Genomic DNA, 19,517 nt, shown 5'->3' on the forward strand with positions numbered 1-19,517 from the left:
CCCCACTGTCCATAGGGAACAATGTTAGGTGTGCATGAGACCAGAGCATGCACAGCTCATGGGTAAACATTGATTGGTTGTGCACCACAGGGCGGGCTTACCCCCTGTGGTAAGGGGTCTTGGAGAGGGATAAAAGAAGGGCAGTTGGCCCATAGGAGTGTGTATTGTAACATCTTCTTCTGCTGATAACATCTAATTGTATGCTGTTGCCCCTAGCAATAGGGAAGAGCCTTTTTAAAGGTTATCATTGAGCAATAAACATCTTTGCCTCAAGAAGACTGCTTCATCTTGTGACCAACAGGGTTAGGCCAAACCTAGCCCCGTCCTCCGGCTGTCCAGGGAAGCACCTAGCGTCTCCAAGCTCCGCCTTCCGCCAGCTACCGGTAGAGGCCTAGCAAGTGGCTAGTGGGGATTCGTCAGCACCACACAGCTGTGGTAAGGCAGTGCGTCGGCACATACATAGCAGAACCGTGGTTCCAAACGCCACGGCAGGTTAGGAGTTTGGTGGTGGCAGCAAGAACCCGCCCACAACACAGTGGGTGGAGTCAGTAACAGGCGGTTACTGACGGTAAGCGGGAATCCCCTATGTGGTCAGGCCTCGTGCGGCTTGACCTTCCATTCTGTGCGCAGCGGCGAGTGCTTCCGTACGGTACCGTCCTGTCACAGATACTATCTGAAAAATCCAGGGATCCACCCGTGAGCGAGCCCACTGATTGCTGAAATATTTGAGACGGGCCCCCACCGTACCTGGCTCCGCCTGTGGAGCCCCAGCGTCATGCTGTAGACTTAGAGGAAGCGGGGGAGGACTTTTGCTCCTGGGAACTGGCTGTATGCTGCAGGTTTTTTCCCCTACCTCTGCCTCTGGGCAGAAAGGACGCGCCTTTAACCCGCTTGCCCCTATTGGGCCGAAAGGACTGTACCTGATAATACGGTGCTTTCTTTGGCTGTGAGGGAACATGGGGTAAAAATGTAGACTTCCCAGCTGTTGCTGTGGAAACGAGGTCCGAGAGACCATCCCCGAACAACTCCTCACCCTTATAAGACAGAACTTCCATGTGCCTTTTGGAATCTGCATCTCCTGTCCACTGCCGAGTCCATAACCCTCTCCTGGCAGAAATGGACATTGCACTAATTTTAGATGCCAGCCGGCAAATATCCCTCTGTGCATCCCTCATGTATAAAAGTGCGTCTTTTATATGCTCTACGGTTAGCAATATAGTGTCCCTGTCTAGGGTATCAATATTTTCTGACAGGGAATCTGACCATGCAGCGGCAGCACTGCACATCCATGCTGAAGCAATAGCTGGTCTCAGTATAACACCTGTGTGTGTATATATAGACTTCAGGATAGCCTCCTGCTTTCTATCAGCAGATTCCTTCAGGGCGGCCGTATCCGGAGACGGTAGTGCCACCTTCTTTGACAAGCGTGTGAGCGCTTTATCCACTCTAGGGGATGTTTCCCAACGTGACCTATCCTCTGGCGGGAAAGGGTACGCCATTAGTAACCTCTTAGAAATTACCAGCTTCTTATCAGGGGAAGCCCACGCTTCTTCACACACTTCATTTAACTCCTCAGATGGAGGAAAAGCTACTGGTAGTTTTTTCTCTCCAAACATAATACCCTTTTTTGTGGTACCGTGGGTAACATCAGAAAATAAGAATTTACCGATAATTCTATTTCTCATAGTCCGTAGTGGATGCTGGGGACTCCGAAAGGACCATGGGGAATAGCGGCTCCGCAGCAGACTGGGCACAAAAGTAAAAGCTTTAGGACTACCTGGTGTGCACTGGCTCCTCCCCCCATGACCCTCCTCCAAGCCTCAGCCAGGATACTGTGCCCGGACGAGCGTACACAATAAGGAAGGATTTTGAATCCCGGGTAAGACTCATACCAGCCACACCAATCACACCGTACAACTTGTGATCTGAACCCAGTTAACAGCATGATAACAGAAGGAGCCTCTGAAAAGATGGCTCACAACAACAATAACCCGATTTTTGTAACAATAACTATGTACAAGTAATGCAGACAATCCGCACTTGGGATGGGCGCCCAGCATCCACTACGGACTATGAGAAATAGAATTATCGGTAAGTAAATTCTTATTTTCTCTAACGTCCTAGTGGATGCTGGGGACTCCGAAAGGACCATGGGGATTATACCAAAGCTCCCAAACGGGCGGGAGAGTGCGGATGACTCTGCAGCACCGAATGAGAGAACTCCAGGTCCTCCTCAGCCAGGGTATCAAATTTGTAGAATTTAGCAAACGTGTTTGCCCCTGACCAAGTAGCTGCTCGGCAAAGTTGTAAAGCCGAGACCCCTCGGGCAGCCGCCCAAGATGAGCCCACTTTCCGTGTGGAATGGGCTTTTACAGATTTTGGCTGTGGCAGGCCTGCCACAGAATGTGCCAGCTGAATTGTACTACAAATCCAATGAGCAATCGTCTGCTTAGAAGCAGGAGCACCCAGCTTGTTGGGTGCATACAGGATAAACAGCGAGTCAGATTTTCTGACTCCAGCCGTCCTGGAAACATATATTTTCAGGGCCCTGACTACGTCCAGCAACTTGGAATCCTCCAAGTCCCTAGTAGCCGCAGGCACCACAATAGGCTGGTTTAAGTGAAATGCTGAAACCACCTCAATTCTGCCCTGTCCGTATGAAAAATTAGGTAAGGGCTTTTATAGGATAAAGCCGCCAATTCTGAGACACGCCTGGCTGAAGCCAGGGCTAACAGCATTACCACTTTCCATGTGAGATATTTTAAATCCACAGTGGTGAGTGGTTCAAACCAATGTGATTTTAGGAATCCCAAAACTACATTGAGATCCCAAGGTGCCACTGGAGGCACAAAAGGAGGCTGTATATGCAGTACTCCCTTGACAAACGTCTGAACTTCAGGAACAGAAGCTAGTTCTTTTTGGAAGAATATTGACAGGGCCGAAATTTGAACCTTAATGGACCCTAATTTGAGGCCCATAGACAGTCCTGTTTGCAGGAAATGCAGGAATCGACCCAGTTGAAATTCCTCTGTAGGGGCCTTCCTGGCCTCGCACCACGCAACATATTTACGCCAAATACGGTGATAATGTTGTATGGTTACATCCTTCCTGGCTTTGATCAGGGTAGGGATGACTTCATCCGGAATGCCTTTTTCCTTCAGGATCCGGCGTTCAACCGCCATGCCGTCAAACGCAGCCGCGGTAAGTCTTGGAACAGACATGGTCCCTGCTGGAGCAGGTCCTTTCTTAGAGGTAGAGGCCACGGGTCCTCCGTGAGCATCTCCTGAATTTCCGGGTACCAAGTCCTTCTTGGCCAATCCGGAGCCACGAGTATAGTCTTTACTCCTCTCCTTCTTATGATTCTCAGTACTTTTGGTATGAGAGGAAGAGGAGGGAACACATACACTGACTGGTACACCCACGGTGTTACCAGAGCGTCCACAGCTATTGCCTGAGGGTCCCATGACCTGGCGCAATATCTGTCCAGTTTTTTGTTGAGGCGGGACGCCATCATGTCCACCTTTGGTTTTTCCCAACGGTTTACAATCATGTGGAAGACTTCTGGGTGAAGTCCCCACTCCCCCGGGTGAAGATCGTGTCTGCTGAGGAAGTCTGCTTCCCAGTTGTCCACTACCGGAATGAACACTGCTGACAGTGCTATCACATGATTTTCCACCCAGCAAAGAATCCTTGCCACTTCCATCATTGCCCTCCTGCTTCTTGTGCCGCCCTGTCTGTTTACGTGGGCGACTGCCGTGATGTTGTCCGACTGGATCAACACCGGCTGACCCTGAAGCAGAGGTCTTGCCTGACTTAGGGCATTGTAAATGGCCCTTAGTTCCAGGATATTTATGTGAAGTGACGTTTCCATGCTTGACCACAAGCCCTGGAAATTTCTTCCCTGTGTGACTGCTCCCCAGCCTCTCAGGCTGGCATCCGTGGTCACCAGGACCCAATCCTGAATGCCGAATCTGCGGCCCTCTAGGAGATGAGCACTCTGTAACCACCACAGGAGAGACACCCTTGTCCTTGGAGACAGGATTATCCTCCGATGCATTTGAAGATGCGATCCGGACCATTTGTCCAGCAGATCCCACTGAAAAGTTCTTGCGTGGAATCTGCCGAATGGAATCGCTTTGTAAGAAGCCACCATCTTTCCCAGGACCCTTGTGCATTGATGTACTGACACTTGGCCTGGTCTTAGGAGGTTCCTGACTAGGTCGGATAACTCCTTGGCCTTCTCCTCCGGGAGAAACACCTTTTTCTGTACTGTGTCCAGAATCATCCCTAGGAACAGCAGACGTGTCGTCGGAATCAGCTGCGATTTTGGAATATTTAGAATCCATCCGTGCTGTCGTAGTACTACTTGAGATAGTGCTACTCCGACCTCTAACTGTTCTCTGGACCTTGCCCTTATCAGGAGATCGTCCAAGTAAGGGATAATTAAGACGCCTTTTCTTCGAAGAAGAATCATCATTTCGGCCATTACCTTGGTAAAGACCCGGGGTGCCGTGGACAATCCAAACGGCAGCGTCTGAAACTGATAGTGACAGTTCTGTACCACAAACCTGAGGTACCCTTGGTGAGAAGGGCAAATTGGGACATGGAGGTAAGCATCCTTGATGTCCAGAGACACCATATAGTCCCCTTCTTCCAGGTTCGCTATCACTGCTCTGAGTGACTCCATCTTGAACTTGAACCTTTTTATGTAAGTGTTCAAGGATTTCAGATTTAAAATGTGTCTCACCGAGCCGTCCGGCTTCGGTACCACAAACAGCGTGGAATAATACCCCTTTCCCTGTTGTAGGAGGGGTACCTTGATTATCACCTGCTGGGAATACAGCTTGTGAATGGCTTCCAATACCGCCTCCCTGTCGGGGGGAGACGTTGGTAAAGCAGACTTCAGGAACCGGCGAGGGGGAGACGTCTCGAATTCCAATTTGTACCCCTGAGATACTACCTGCAGGATCCAGGGGTCCACTTGCGAGTGAGCCCACTGCGCGCTGAAATTCTTGAGACGGGCCCCCACCGTGCCTGAGTCCGCTTGTAAGGCCCCAGCGTCATGCTGAGGACTTGGCAGAAGCGGGGGAGGGCTTCTGTTCGTGGGAAGAGGCTGTCTGCTGCAGTCTTTTTCCCCTTCCTCTGCCCCGGGGCAGATATGAGTGGCCTTTTTGCCCGCTTGCCCTTATGGGGACGAAAGGACTGAGCCTGAAAAGACTCTGCTGCGAGGTGACTTGGGGTAAAAAGGTGGATTTTCCAGCCGTTGCCGTGGCCACCAGGTCCGATAGACCGACCCCAAATAACTCCTCCCCTTTATACGGCAATACTTCCATATGCCGTTTGGAATCCGCATCCCCTGACCACTGTCGCGTCCATAATCCTCTTCTGGCAGAAATGGACATCGCACTTACTCTTGATGCCAGAGTGCAAATATCCCTCTGTGCATCTCGCATATATAGAAATGCATCCTTTAAATGCTCTATAGTCAATAATATATTGTCCCTGTCCAGGGTATCAATATTTTCAGTCAGGGAATCCGACCAAGCCACCCCAGCACTGCACATCCAGGCTGAGGCGATTGCTGGTCGCAGTATAATACCAGTATGTGTGTATATACTTTTAAGGATATTTTCCAGCTTCCTATCAGCAGGTTCCTTGAGGGCGGCCGTATCAGGGGACGGTAACGCCACTTGTTTTGATAAGCGTGTGAGCGCCTTATCTACGCTAGGGGGTGTTTCCCAACGCGCCCTAACCTCTGGCAGGAAAGGGTATAATGCCAATAACTTTTTTGAAATTAGCAGTTTTTTATCGGGGGAAACCCACGCTTCATCACACACCTCATTTAATTCATCTGATTCGGGAAAAACTACGGGTAGTTTTTTTTCACACCCCACATAATACCCTTTTTTGTGGTACTTGTAGTATCAGAAATGTTCAAAACCTCCTTCATTGCCGTGATCATGTAACGTGTGGCCCTACTGGAAAATACGTTTGTTTCCTCACCGTCGACACTGGAGTCAGTGTCCGTGTCTGTGTCTGTATCGACCTGAGGTAACGGGCGCTTTAGAGCCCCTGACGGTGTTTGAGACGCCTGTACAGGTATTAACTGATTTGCCGGCTGTCTCATGTCGTCAACAGTCTTTTGTAAAGTGCTGACACTATCACGTAATTCTTTCCATAAGACCATCCAGTCAGGTGTCGACTCCCTAGGGGGTGACATCACTAACACAGGCAATTTGCTCCGCCTCCACACCATTTTCCTCTTCATACATGTCGACACAACGTACCGACACACAGCACACACACAGGGAATGCTCTGATAGAGGACAGGACCCCACTAGCCCTTTGGGGAGACAGAGGGAGAGTTTGCCAGCACACACCAGAGCGCTATATATATACAGGGATAACCTTATATAAGTGTTTTTCCCTAATATAGCTGCTGTATATATTTATATGCCAATTTAGTGCCCCCCCTCTCTTGTTTTACCCTGTTTCTGTAGTGCAGGACTGCAGGGGAGAGTCAGGGAGCCTTCCTCCAACGGAGCTGTGAGGAAAAAATGGCGCCGGTGTGCTGAGGAGATAGGCTCCGCCCCTTTTTCGGCGGCCTTTCTCCCGCTTTTTTATGTAAAAATAGGCAGGGGTTAAATACATCCATATAGCCCAGGAGCTATATGTGATGTATTTTTTGCCAAAAAAGGTGTTTTTATTGCGTCTCAGGGCGCCCCCCCCCCAGCGCCCTGCACCCTCAGTGACCGGAGTGTGAAGTGTGCTGAGAGCAATGGCGCACAGCTGCGGTGCTGTGCGCTACCTTAGTGAAGACAGGACGTCTTCTGCCGCCGATTTTCCGGACCTCTTCAGTCTTCTGGCTCTGTAAGGGGGACGGCGGCGCGGCTCCGGGACCCATCCATGGCTGGGCCTGTGATCGTCCCTCTGGAGCTAATGTCCAGTAGCCTAAGAAGCCCAATCCACTCTGCACGCAGGTGAGTTCGCTTCTTCTCCCCTTAGTCCCTCGATGCAGTGAGCCTGTTGCCAGCAGGTCTCACTGAAAATAAAAAAAAATAAGAATTTACTTACCGATAATTCTATTTCTCGTAGTCCGTAGTGGATGCTGGGGACTCCGTCAGGACCATGGGGATAGCGGCTCCGCAGGAGACAGGGCACAAAAGTAAAAGCTTTAGGATCAGGTGGTGTGCACTGGCTCCTCCCCCTATGACCCTCCTCCAAGCCTCAGTTAGGATACTGTGCCCGGACGAGCGTACACAATAAGGAAGGATTTTGAATCCCGGGTAAGACTCATACCAGCCACACCAATCACACTGTACAACCTGTGATCTGAACCCAGTTAACAGCATGATAACAGCGGAGCCTCTGAAAAGATGGCTCACAACAATAATAACCCGATTTTTGTAACAATAACTATGTACAAGTATTGCAGACAATCCGCACTTGGGATGGGCGCCCAGCATCCACTACGGACTACGAGAAATAGAATTATCGGTAAGTAAATTCTTATTTTCTCTGACGTCCTAAGTGGATGCTGGGGACTCCGTCAGGACCATGGGGATTATACCAAAGCTCCCAAACGGGCGGGAGAGTGCGGATGACTCTGCAGCACCGAGTGAGAGAACTCCAGGTCCTCCTCAGCCAGGGTGTGCCCCTGACCAAGTAGCAGCTCGGCAAAGTTGTAAAGCCGAGACCCCTCGGGCAGCCGCCCAAGATGAGCCCACCTTCCTTGTGGAATGGGCATTTACATATTTTGGCTGTGGCAGGCCTGCCACAGAATGTGCAAGCTGAATTGTACTACACATCCAACTAGCAATCGTCTGCTTAGAAGCAAGAGCACCCAGTTTGTTGGGTGCATACAGGATAACAGCAAGTCAGTTTTCCTGACTCCAGCCGTCCTGGAAACCTATATTTTCAGGGCCCTGACAACATCTAGCAACTTGGAGTCCTCCAAGTCCCTAGTAGCCGCAGGTACCACAATAAGCTGGTTCAGGTGAAACGCTGACACCACCTTAGGGAGAAACTGGGGACGAGTCCGCAGCTCTGCCCTGTCCGAATGGACAATCAGATATGGGCTTTTGTGAGACAAAGCCGCCAATTCTGACACTCGCCTGGCCGAGGCCAGGGCCAACATCATGGTCACTTTCCATGTGAGATATTTCAAATCCACAGATTTGAGCGGTTTAAACCAATGTGATTTGAGGAATCCCAGAACTACGTTGAGATCCCACAGTGCCACTGGAGGCACAAAAGGGTGTTGTATATGCAGTACTCCCTTGACAAACTTCTGGACTTCAGGAACTGAAGCCAATTCTTTCTGGAAGAAAATCGACAGGGCCGAAATTTGAACCTTAATGGACCCCAATTTGAGGCCCATAGACACTCCTGTTTGCAGGAAATGCAGGAATCGACCGAGTTGAAATTTCTTCATCGGGCCTTCCTGGCCTCACACCACGCAACATATTTTCGCCACATGTGGTGATAATGTTGTGCGGTCACCTCCTTCCTGGCTTTGACCAGGGTAGGAATGACCTCTTCCGGAATGCCTTTTTCCCTTAGGATCCGGCGTTCAACCGCCATGCCGTCAAACGCAGCCGCGGTAAGTCTTGGAACAGACATGGTACTTGCTGAAGCAAGTCCCTTCTTAGCGGCAGAGGCCATGAGTCCTCTGTGAGCATCTCTTGAAGTTCCGGGTACCAAGTCCTTCTTGGCCAATCCGGAGCCACGAGTACAGTTCTTACTCCTCTACGTCTTATAATTCTCAGTACCTTAGGTATGAGAAGCAGAGGAGGGAACACACACACCGACTGGTACACCCACGGTGTTACCAGAACGTCCACAGCTATTGCCTGAGGGTCTCTTGACCTGGCGCAATACCTGTCCAGTTTTTTGTTCAGGCGGGACGCCATCATGTCCACCTTTGGTCTTTCCCAACGGTTCACAATCATGTGGAAGACTTCCCGATGAAGTCCCCACTCTCCCGGGTGGAGGTCGTGCTGAGGAAGTCTGCTTCCCAGTTGTCCACTCCCGGAATGAACACTGCTGACAGTGCTATCACATGATTTTCCGCCCAGCGAAGAATCCTTGCAGTTTCTGCCATTGCCCTCCTGCTTCTTGTGCCGCCCTGTCTGTTTACGTGGGCGACTGCCGTGATGTTGTCCCACTGGATCAATACCGGCTGACCTTGAAGCAGAGGTCTTGCTAAGCTTAGAGCATTGTAAATTGCTCTTAGCTCCAGTATATTTATGTGGAGAGAAGTCTCCAGACTTGATCACACTCCCTGGAAATTTTTTCCTTGTGTGACTGCTCCCCAGCCTTTCAGGCTGGCATCCGTGGTCACCAGGACCCAGTCCTGAATGCCGAATCTGTGGCCCTTTAGTAGATGAGCACTCTGCAGCCACCACAGAAGAGACACCCTTGTCCTTGGAGACAGGGTTATCCGCTGATGCATCTGAAGATGCGATCCGGACCATTTTTCCAGCAGATCCCACTGAAAAGTTCTTGCGTGAAATCTGCCGAATGGAATCGCTTCGTAAGAAGCCACCATTTTTCCCAGGACCCTTGTGCAATGATGCACTGACACTTTTCCTGGTTTTAGGAGGTTCCTGACTAGCTCGGATAACTCCCTGGCTTTCTCCTCCGGGAGAAACACCTTTTTCTGGACTGTGTCCAGAATCATCCCTAGGAACAGCAGACGTGTCGTCGGAGACAGCTGCGATTTTGGAATATTTAAAATCCACCCGTGCTGTCGTAGAACTACTTGAGATAGTGCTACTCCGACCTCCAACTGTTCTCTGGACCTTGCCCTTATCAGGAGATCGTCCAAGTAAGGGATAATTAAGACGCCTTTTCTTTGAAGAAGAATCATCATTTCGGCCATTACCTTGGTAAAGACCCGGGGTGCCGTGGACAATCCAAACGGCAGCGTCTGAAACTGATAATGACAGTTTTGTACCACGAACCTGAGGTACCCTTGGTGAGAAGGGCAAATTGGGACATGGAGGTAAGCATCCTTGATGTCCAGGGACACCATATAGTCCCCTTCTTCCTGGTTCGCTATCACTGCTCCGAGTGACTCCATCTTGATTTGAACCTTTGTATGTAAATGTTCAAATATTTCAGATTTAGAATAGGTCTCACCGAGCCGTCTGGCTTCAGTACCACAATATAGTGTGGAATAATACCCCTTTCCTTGTTGTAGGAGGGGTACTTTGATTATCACCTGCTGGGAATACAGCTTGTGAATTGTTTCCAATACTGCCTCCCTGTCGGAGGGAGACGTTGGTAAAGCAGACTTCAGGAACCTGCGAGGGGGAGACGTCTCGAATTTCCAATCTGTACCCCTGGGATACTACTTGTAGGATCCAGGGGTCCACTTGCGAGTGAGCCCACTGCGCGCTGAAACTCTTGAGACGACCCCCCACCGCACCTGAGTCCGCTTGTACGGCCCCAGCGTCATGCTGAGGACTTGGCAAAAGCGGTGGAGGGCTTCTGTTCCTGGGAATGGGCTGCCTGCTGCAGTCTTCTTCCCTTTCCTCTATCCCTGGGCAGATATGACTGGCCTTTTTGCCTGCTTGCCCCTATGGGGACGAAAGGACTGAGGCTGAAGAGACGGTGTCTTTTTCTGCTGAGATGTGACTTGGGGTAAAAAAAGGTGGATTTTTCAGCTGTTGCCGTGGCCACCAGGTCCGATGGACCGACCCCAAATAACTCCTCCCCTTTATACGGCAATACTTCCATGTGCCGTTTGGAATCTGCATCACCTGACCACTGTCGTGTCCATAAACATCTTCTGGCAGATATGGACATCGCACTTACTCTTGATGCCAGAGTGCAAATATCCCTCTGTGCATCTCGCATATATAGAAATGCATCCTTTAAATGCTCTATAGTCAATAAAATACTGTCCCTGTCAAGGGTATCAATATTTTCAGTCAGGGAATCCGACCAAGCCACCCCAGCGCTGCACATCCAGGCTGAGGCGATCGCTGGTCGCAGTATAACACCAGTATGTGTGTATATACTTTTTAGGATATTTTCCAGTCTCCTATCAGCTGGCTCCTTGAGGGCGGCCGTATCTGGAGACGGTAACGCCACTTGTTTTGATAAGCGTGTGAGCGCCTTATCCACCCTAAGGGGTGTTTCCCAACGCGCCCTAACTTCTGGCGGGAAAGGGTATAACGCCAATAATTTTTTATCGGGGGAAACCCACGCATCATCACACACTTCATTTAATTTATCTGATTCAGGAAAAACTACAGGTAGTTTTTTCACACCCCACATAATACCCTCTTTTGTGGTACTTGTAGTATCAGAAATATGTAACACCTCCTTCATTGCCCTTAACATGTAACGTGTGGCCCAAATGGAAAATACGTTTGTTTCTTCACCGTCGACACTGGAGTCAATGTCCGTGTCTGTGTCGACCGACTGAGGTAAATGGGCGTTTTAAAGCCCCTGACGGTGTTTGAGACGCCTGGACAGGTACTAATTGGTTTGCCGGCCGTCTCATGTCGTCAACCGACCTTGCAGCGTGTTGACATTATCACGTAATTCCCTAAATAAGCCATCCATTCCGGTGTCGACTCCCTAGAGAGTGACATCACCATTACAGGCAATTGCTCCGCCTCCTCACCAACATCGTCCTCATACATGTCGACACACACGTACCGACACACAGCACACACACAGGGAATGCTCTGATAGAGGACAGGACCCCACTAGCCCTTTGGGGAGACAGAGGGAGAGTTTGCCAGCACACACCAAAACGCTATATTATACAGGGACAACCTTATATAAGTGTTTTCCCTTATAGCATCTTAATATATAATAATATCGCCAAATAAGTGCCCCCCCTCTCTGTTTTAACCCTGTTTCTGTAGTGCAGTGCAGGGGAGAGCCTGGGAGCCTTCCTAGCAGCGGAGCTGTGTAGGAAAATGGCGCTGTGTGCTGAGGAGAATAGGCCCCGCCCCCTTTTCGGCGGGCTTCTTCTCCCGTTTTTCTGACAACCTGGCAGGGGTTAAATACATCCATATAGCCCCAGAGGCTATATGTGATGTATTTTTAGCCAGCATAGGTACTTTCATTGCTGCCCAGGGCGCCCCCCCAAGCGCCCTGCACCCTCAGTGACCGTTGGTGTGAAGTGTGCTGAGAGCAATGGCGCACAGCTGCAGTGCTGTGCGCTACCTCATGAAGACTGAGAAGTCTTCAGCCGCCGATTTCTGGACCTCTTCTCTCTTCAGCATCTGCAAGGGGGTCGGCGGCGCGGCTCCGGTGACCCATCCAGGCTGTACCTGTGATCGTCCCTCTGGAGCTAGTGTCCAGTAGCCTAAGAAGCCAATCCATCCTGCACGCAGGTGAGTTCACTTCTTCTCCCCTAAGTCCCTCGTTGCAGTGAGCCTGTTGCCAGCAGGACTCACTGAAAATAAAAAACCTAACAAAACTTTTACTCTAAGCAGCTCTTTAGGAGAGCCACCTAGATTGCACCCTTCTCGGCCGGGCACAAAAACCTAACTGAGGCTTGGAGGAGGGTCATAGGGGGAGGAGCCAGTGCACACCACCTGATCCTAAAGCTTTTACTTTTGTGCCCTGTCTCCTGCGGAGCCGCTATCCCCATGGTCCTGACGGAGTCCCCAGCATCCACTTAGGACGTCAGAGAAACCTATTTAAACTTTTACTCTAAGCAGCTCAGGAGAGCCACCTAGATTGCACCCTTCTCGTTCGGGCACAAAATCTTAACTGGCTGAGGCTTGGAGGAGGGTCATGGGGGGAGGAGCCAGTGCACACCAGGCAGTCCTAAAGCTTTTACTTTTGTGCCCAGTCTCCTGCGGAGCCACTATTCCCCATGGTCCTTTCGGAGTCCCCAGCATCCACTAGGACGTTAGAGAAATGTGCAATCCATTTTTCATTGCCTCAATCATGTAACGTGTGGCCCTACTGGAAGTTACATTAGTCTCATCGTCGTCGACACTGGAGTCAGTATCCGTGTCGACATCTGTGTCTGCCATCTGAGGTAGCGGGCGTTTTAGAGCCCATGATGGCTTTTGAGACGCCTGGGCAGGCACAGGCTGAGAAGCCGGCTGTCCCACATTTGGTATGTCGTCAAACCTTTTATGCAAGGAGTCGACACTGTCGCGTAATTCCTTCCACAGCACCATCCACTCAGGTGTCGACCCCGCAGGGGGTGACATCACATTTACAGGCATCTGCTCCGCCTCCACATAAGCCTCCTCATCAAACATGTCGACACAGCCGTACCGACACACCGCAAACACACAGGGAATGCTCTGACAGAGGACAGGACCCCACAAAGCCCTTTGGGGAGACAGAGAGAGAGTATGCCAGCACACACCAGAGCGCTATATAACACAGGGATCCCACTATAAATGAGTGTTTTCCCTTATAGCTGCTTTTTATATATATATATATATATATATATATATATATATCCTGCGCCTAAATTTAGTGCCCCCCCTCTCTTTTTTACCCTTCTGTACTTGCAGACTGCAGGGGAGAGCCAGGGAGCTTCCTTCCAGCGGAGCTGTGAGGGAAAAATGGCGCCAGTGTGCTGAGGGAGATGGCCCCGCCCCTTTTCCGGCGGACTTCTCCCGCTTTTTCTGGAATACTGGCAGGGGTATTTTTACATCTATATAGCCTCTAGGACTATATATGATGTAGATTTGCCAGCCAAGGTGTCTTATATTGCCCTCAGGGCGCCCCCCCCCCCCAGCGCCCTGCACCCATCAGTGACCGGAGTGTGAGGTGTACATGAGGAACAATGGCGCACAGCTGCAGTGCTGTGCGCTACCTTGGTGAAGACCGAAGTCTTCTGCCGCCGATTTTCCGGACCTCTTCATGCTTCTGGCTCTGTAAGGGGGACGGCGGCGCAGCTCCGGGAACGAACACCAAGGTCGGGTCCTGCGGTCGATCCCTCTGGAGCTAATGGTGTCCAGTAGCCTAAGAAGCCCAAACTACCACCTGTTAGGTAGGTTCGCTTCTTCTCCCCTTAGTCCCTCGCTGCAGTGAGTCTGTTGCCAGCAGATCTCACTGTAAAATAAAAAAACCTAAATATACTTTCTTTCTAGGAGCTCAGGAGAGCCCCTAGTGTGCATCCAGCTCAGCCGGGAACAAGATTCTAACTGAGGTCTGGAGGAGGGTCACAGTGGTAGGAGCCAGTGCAAACCAGTAGTCTAAAGCTTTCTTTATAGTTGTGCCCAGTCTCCTGCGGAGCCGCTATTCCCCATGGTCCTTACGGAGTCCCAGCATCCACTTAGGACGTTAGAGAAACTCGATTTACCGGCCGTAGCAGTAGAGACTAGGTCCGAGAGGCCTTCTCCAAACAACTCCTCCCCCTTGTAAGGCAATGACTCCATATGCCACTTTGAGTCGGCGTCTCCCATCCACTGTCGGGTCCACAAGAGCCGCCTAGCAGAAATAGACATAGCGTTTATTCTAGAGGTTAGTAAACAAATGTCTCTGAGCATCCCTCATATACAAGGCAGCATCTCTGATATGCTCCATGGTCATTAGAATGGTATCCCTATCTAAGGTGTCCATCTCCGTAGATAAGGAGTCTGCCCATGCCACGACAACACTACAAACCCAGGCAGACACCATGGCCGGCCTAACTATAGTTCCTGACTGTGTGTAAATGTGCTTCATGGTAATTTCCTGCTTGCGATCAGCAGGATCCTTGAGGGAAGCAGTATCCGGAGAAGGCAGTGCCACCTTCTTGGATAAGCATGTCAGCGCCTTGTCTACTTTAGGCACAGATTCCCATCGTATCCGATCCTTCTGTGGAAAAGGATACGCTACGAGAATCCTTTTGGGAACATGGAGTCTCCTATCCGGAGATTCCCAAGCCTTTTCGCATAATTCGCTTAGCTCAAATGAGGACGGAAACGTGACCTCAGGCTTTTTCCCTTTACACATGTGAACCCTCGTGTCAGGGACAGGGGGTTCCTCCGTGATATGCAAAACCTCTTTTATGGCAATAATCATGTACCGAATACCTTTTGCCACCTTCGGCTGTAATTTTGCATCCTCATAGTCGACACTAGAGTCAGTATCTGTGTCGGTATCTGTGTCAGCGACCTGGGATATGGGGCGCTTTTGAGACCCTGAAGGTCCTGGCACCACAGGGACAGGCATGGACTGGCTACTTGACTGATCCCTAGCTTCAGCCTTGTCTAATCTTTTATGCAGGAGATTTACATTTGCATTCAAGACATTCAGCATATCCACCCAGGCCGGTGTCGGCATTGCCGACAGCAACCTGACATTCAAGCACTCCCCCTCCACATTAAGCGAGCCTTCCTCATCAAACATGTTGACACACGTACCGACACACTGCACACACCCAGGGAAACTTTTTCTGAGGACAGTATCCCCTGAAAGGCCCTTTGGAGAGACAGAGAGAGAGTATGCCAGCACACACCCCAGTGCAACAACCTGGAGACCAACACAGAATGCTTTTCCCCAGCAGCGCTGTATTATACTTTATTCCGCCAATTATGTGCCCCCCCCCCTCTCTTTTTAAACTCCCTTCACCGTGTGTAAGCAGGGGAGAGTCCGGGGAACTACCTCTCAGCGTTCTGTGGAGAGAGAAATGGCGCTGGTGAGTGCTGAGGGAGAAGCCCCACCCCCTCAGCGGCAGGCTTCTGTCCCGCTCAAAATCGTGTAAAATGGCGGGGGCTCAATTATATACATGTACAGTGCCCAGCTGTACATGTATATACCTATTTGCCATCTAAGAGGTACTATTGCTGCCCAGGGCGACCCCCCCCCTGCGCCCATACAGTGACCGGAGTGTGTGAGGTGATGTGGAGCAATGACGCACAGCTGCAGTGCTGTGCGTTACCTCTGTGAAGCTGAAGGCTTCTGCCGCCTGAGACGTCTTCTTGCTTCTGTTCTTCTGGCTCTGTGAGGAGAACGGCAGCGTGGCAGCGGGGGTGGACGCCCAGGACGAACCTGTGTTTACCCCCTCTGAAGCTAATTGTGTCCAGTAGCCGAGGAAGCAGATCCTATCAGCTAAGTAGATCTGCCCCTCTCTCCTCAGTCCCTCAATGCAGGTAGCCTGTTGCCAGCAGTGCTCCCTGTGAAAAAGTAAAAATCCAAACAAAAATGCTTTCTGTAGCAAAGAACTGAGAGTTTCCTGCAGTACGCCCTTCATCCTCTGGGCACAGTATAAAACTGGGGGAGGAGGGACATAGAGGGAGGAGCCAGTGCACACCCAGAATCCAAAGCTTTCTTAAAGTGCCCTATCTCCTGCGGAGCCCGTCTATTCCCCATGGTCCTTACGGAGTCCCCAGCATCCTCTAGGACTCTTAGAGAAAAATAATAAGAATTTACTTACCGATAATTCTATTTCTCGGAGTCCGTAGTGGATGCTGGGGTTCCTGAAAGGACCATGGGGATAGCGGCTCCGCAGGAGACAGGGCACAAAAAGTAAAGCTTTAGGATCAGGTGGTGTGCACTGGCTCCTCCCCCTATGACCCTCCTCCAAGCCTCAGTTAGGATACTGTGCCCGGACGAGCGTACACAATAAGGAAGGATTTATGAATCCCGGGTAAGACTCATACCAGCCACACCAATCACACTGTACAACCTGTGATCTGAACCCAGTTAACAGTATGATAACAGCGGAGCCTCTGAAAGATGGCTCACAACAATAATAACCCGATTTTTGTAACTATGTACAAGTATTGCAGATAATCCGCACTTGGGATGGGCGCCCAGCATCCACTACGGACTCCGAGAAATAGAATTATCGGTAAGTAAATTCTTATTTTCTCTATCGTCCTAGTGGATGCTGGGGTTCCTGAAAGGACCATGGGGATTATACCAAAGCTCCCAAACGGGCGGGAGAGTGCGGATGACTCTGCAGCACCGAATGAGAGAACTCCAGGTCCTCCTTAGCCAGGTTATCAAATTTGTAGGATTTTACAAACGTGTTTGCCCCTGACTAAATAGCCGCTCGGCAAAGTTGTAAAGCCGAGACCCCTCGGGCAGCCGCCCAAGATGAGCCCACCTTCCTTGTGGAATGGGCATTTACATATTTTGGCTGTGGCAGGCCTGCCACAGAATGTGCAAGCTGAATTGTATTACACATCCAACTAGCAAAAGTCTGCTTAGAAGCAAGAGCACCCAGTTTGTTGGGTGCATACAGGATAACAGCAAGTCAGTTTTCCTGACTCCAGCCGTCCTGGAACCTATATTTTCAGGGCCCTGACCACATCTAGCAACTTGGAGTCCTCCAAGTCCCTAGTAGGCGCAAGACACCACAATAAGCTGGTTCAGGTGAAACACTGACACCACCTTAGGGAGAGAACTGGGGACGAGTCCGCAGCTCTGCCCTGTCCGAATGGACAAACAGATATGGGCTTTTTTGAGAAAAAAACCACCAATTTGACACTCGCCTGGTCCAGGCCAGGTCCAAGAGCATGTTCACTTTTCATGTGAGATGCTTCAAATCCACAGATTTGACTGGTTTTAAACCAATGTGTTTTGAGGAATCCCAGAACTACGTTGAGATCCCACAGTGCCACTGGAGGCACAAAAGGGGGTTGTATATGCAATACTCCCTTGACAAACTTCTGGACTTCAGGAACTGAAGCCAATTCTTTCTGGAAGAAAAATCGACAGGGCCGAAATTTGAACCTTAATGGACCCCAATTTGAGGCCCATAGACACTCCTGTTTGCAGGAAATGCAGGAATCGACCGAGTTGAAATTTCTTCGTGGGGCCTTCCTGGCCTCACACCACGCAACATATTTTCGCCACATGTGGTGATAATGTTGTGCGGTCACCTCCTTTCTGGCTTTGACCAGGGTAGGAATGACCTCTTCCTGAATGCCTTTTCCCTTAGGATCCGGCGTTCCACCGCCATGCCGTCAAACGCAGCTGCGGTAAGTCTTGGAACAGACATGGTACTTGCTGAAACAAGTCCCTTCTTAGCGGCAGAGGCCATAAGTCCTCTGTGAGCATCTCTTGAAGTTCCGGGTACCAAGTCCTTCTTGGCCAATCCGGAGCCATGAGTATAGTTCTTACTCCTCTACGTCTTATAATTCTCAGTACCTTAGGTATGAAAAGCAGAGGATGGAACACATACACCGACTGATACACCCACGGTGTTACCAGAACGTCCACAGCTATTGGCTGAGGGTCTCTTAACCTGGCGCAATACCTGTCCCGTTTTTTGTTCAGACGGGACGCCATCATGTCCACCTTTGGTAATTCCCAACGGTTTACAATCATGTGGAAAACTTCCCCATGAAGTTCCCACTCTGCCGGGTGGAGGTCGTGCCTACTGAGGAAGTCTGCTTCCCAGTTTCCATTCCCGGAATGAAACACTGCTGACAGTGCTATCACATGATTTTCCGCCCAGCGAAAAGTCCTTGCAGTTTTTGCCACTGCCCTCCTGCTTCTTGTGCCGCCCCGTCTATTTACGTGGGCGACTGCCGTGATGTTTTATCCCACTGGATCAATACCGGCTGACCTTGAAGCAGAGGTCTTGCTAAGCTTAGAGCATTATAAATTTACCCTTAGCTATATTTATGTGGAGAAAAGTCTCCAGACTTGATCACACTCCCTGGAAATTTTTTCCTTGTGTGACTGCTCCCCAGCCTCTCGGGCTGGCCTCCGTGGTCACCAACATCCAAAACTGAATGCCGAATCTGCGGCCCTCTAGAAGATGAGCACTCTGTAACCACCACAGGAGAGACACCCTTGTCCTTGGATATAGGGTTATCCGCTGATGCATCTGAAGATGCGATCCGGACCATTTGTCCAGCAGATCCCACTGAAAAGTTCTTGCATGAAATCTGCCGACTGGAATTGCTTCGAAGGAAGTCACCATTTTTTTTTACCATGGCCCTTGTGCAATGATGCACTGATTTTAGGAGGTTCCTGACTAGCTCGGATAACTCCCTGGCTTTCTCTTCCGGGAGAAACACCTTTTTCTGGACTGTGTCCAGAATCATCCCTAAGCACAGGAGACTTGTTGTCGGGATCAGCTGCGATTTTGGAATATTTAGAATCCACCCCTGCTGTTGTAACAGTATCCGAGATAGTGCTACTCCGACCTCCAACTGTTCCCTGGACTTTGCCCTTATCAGGAGATCGTCCAAGTAAGGGATAATTAAGACGCCTTTTCTTCAAAGAAGAACCATCATTTCGGCCATTACCTTGGTAAAGACCCGGGGTGCCGTGGACAATCCAAACGGCAGCGTCTGAAACTGATAGTGACAGTTCTGTACCACGAACCTGAGGTACCCTTAGTGATAAGGGCAAATTTGGGACATGGAGGTAAGCATCCCTGATGTCTCGGGACACCATATAGTCCCCTTCTTCCCGGTTCGTTATCACTGCTCTGAGTGACTCCATCTTGATTTGAACCTTTGTAAGTGTTCAAATTTTTTTAGATTTAGAATAGGTCTCACCTAGCCTTCTGGCTTCAGTACCACAATATAGTGTGGAATAATACCCCTTTTCTTGTTGTAGGAGGGGTAATTTAA

The sequence above is a fragment of the Pseudophryne corroboree genome, chromosome 2, assembly GCF_028390025.1.
Source record: "Pseudophryne corroboree isolate aPseCor3 chromosome 2, aPseCor3.hap2, whole genome shotgun sequence".
Lineage (NCBI taxonomy): Eukaryota > Metazoa > Chordata > Amphibia > Anura > Myobatrachidae > Pseudophryne > Pseudophryne corroboree.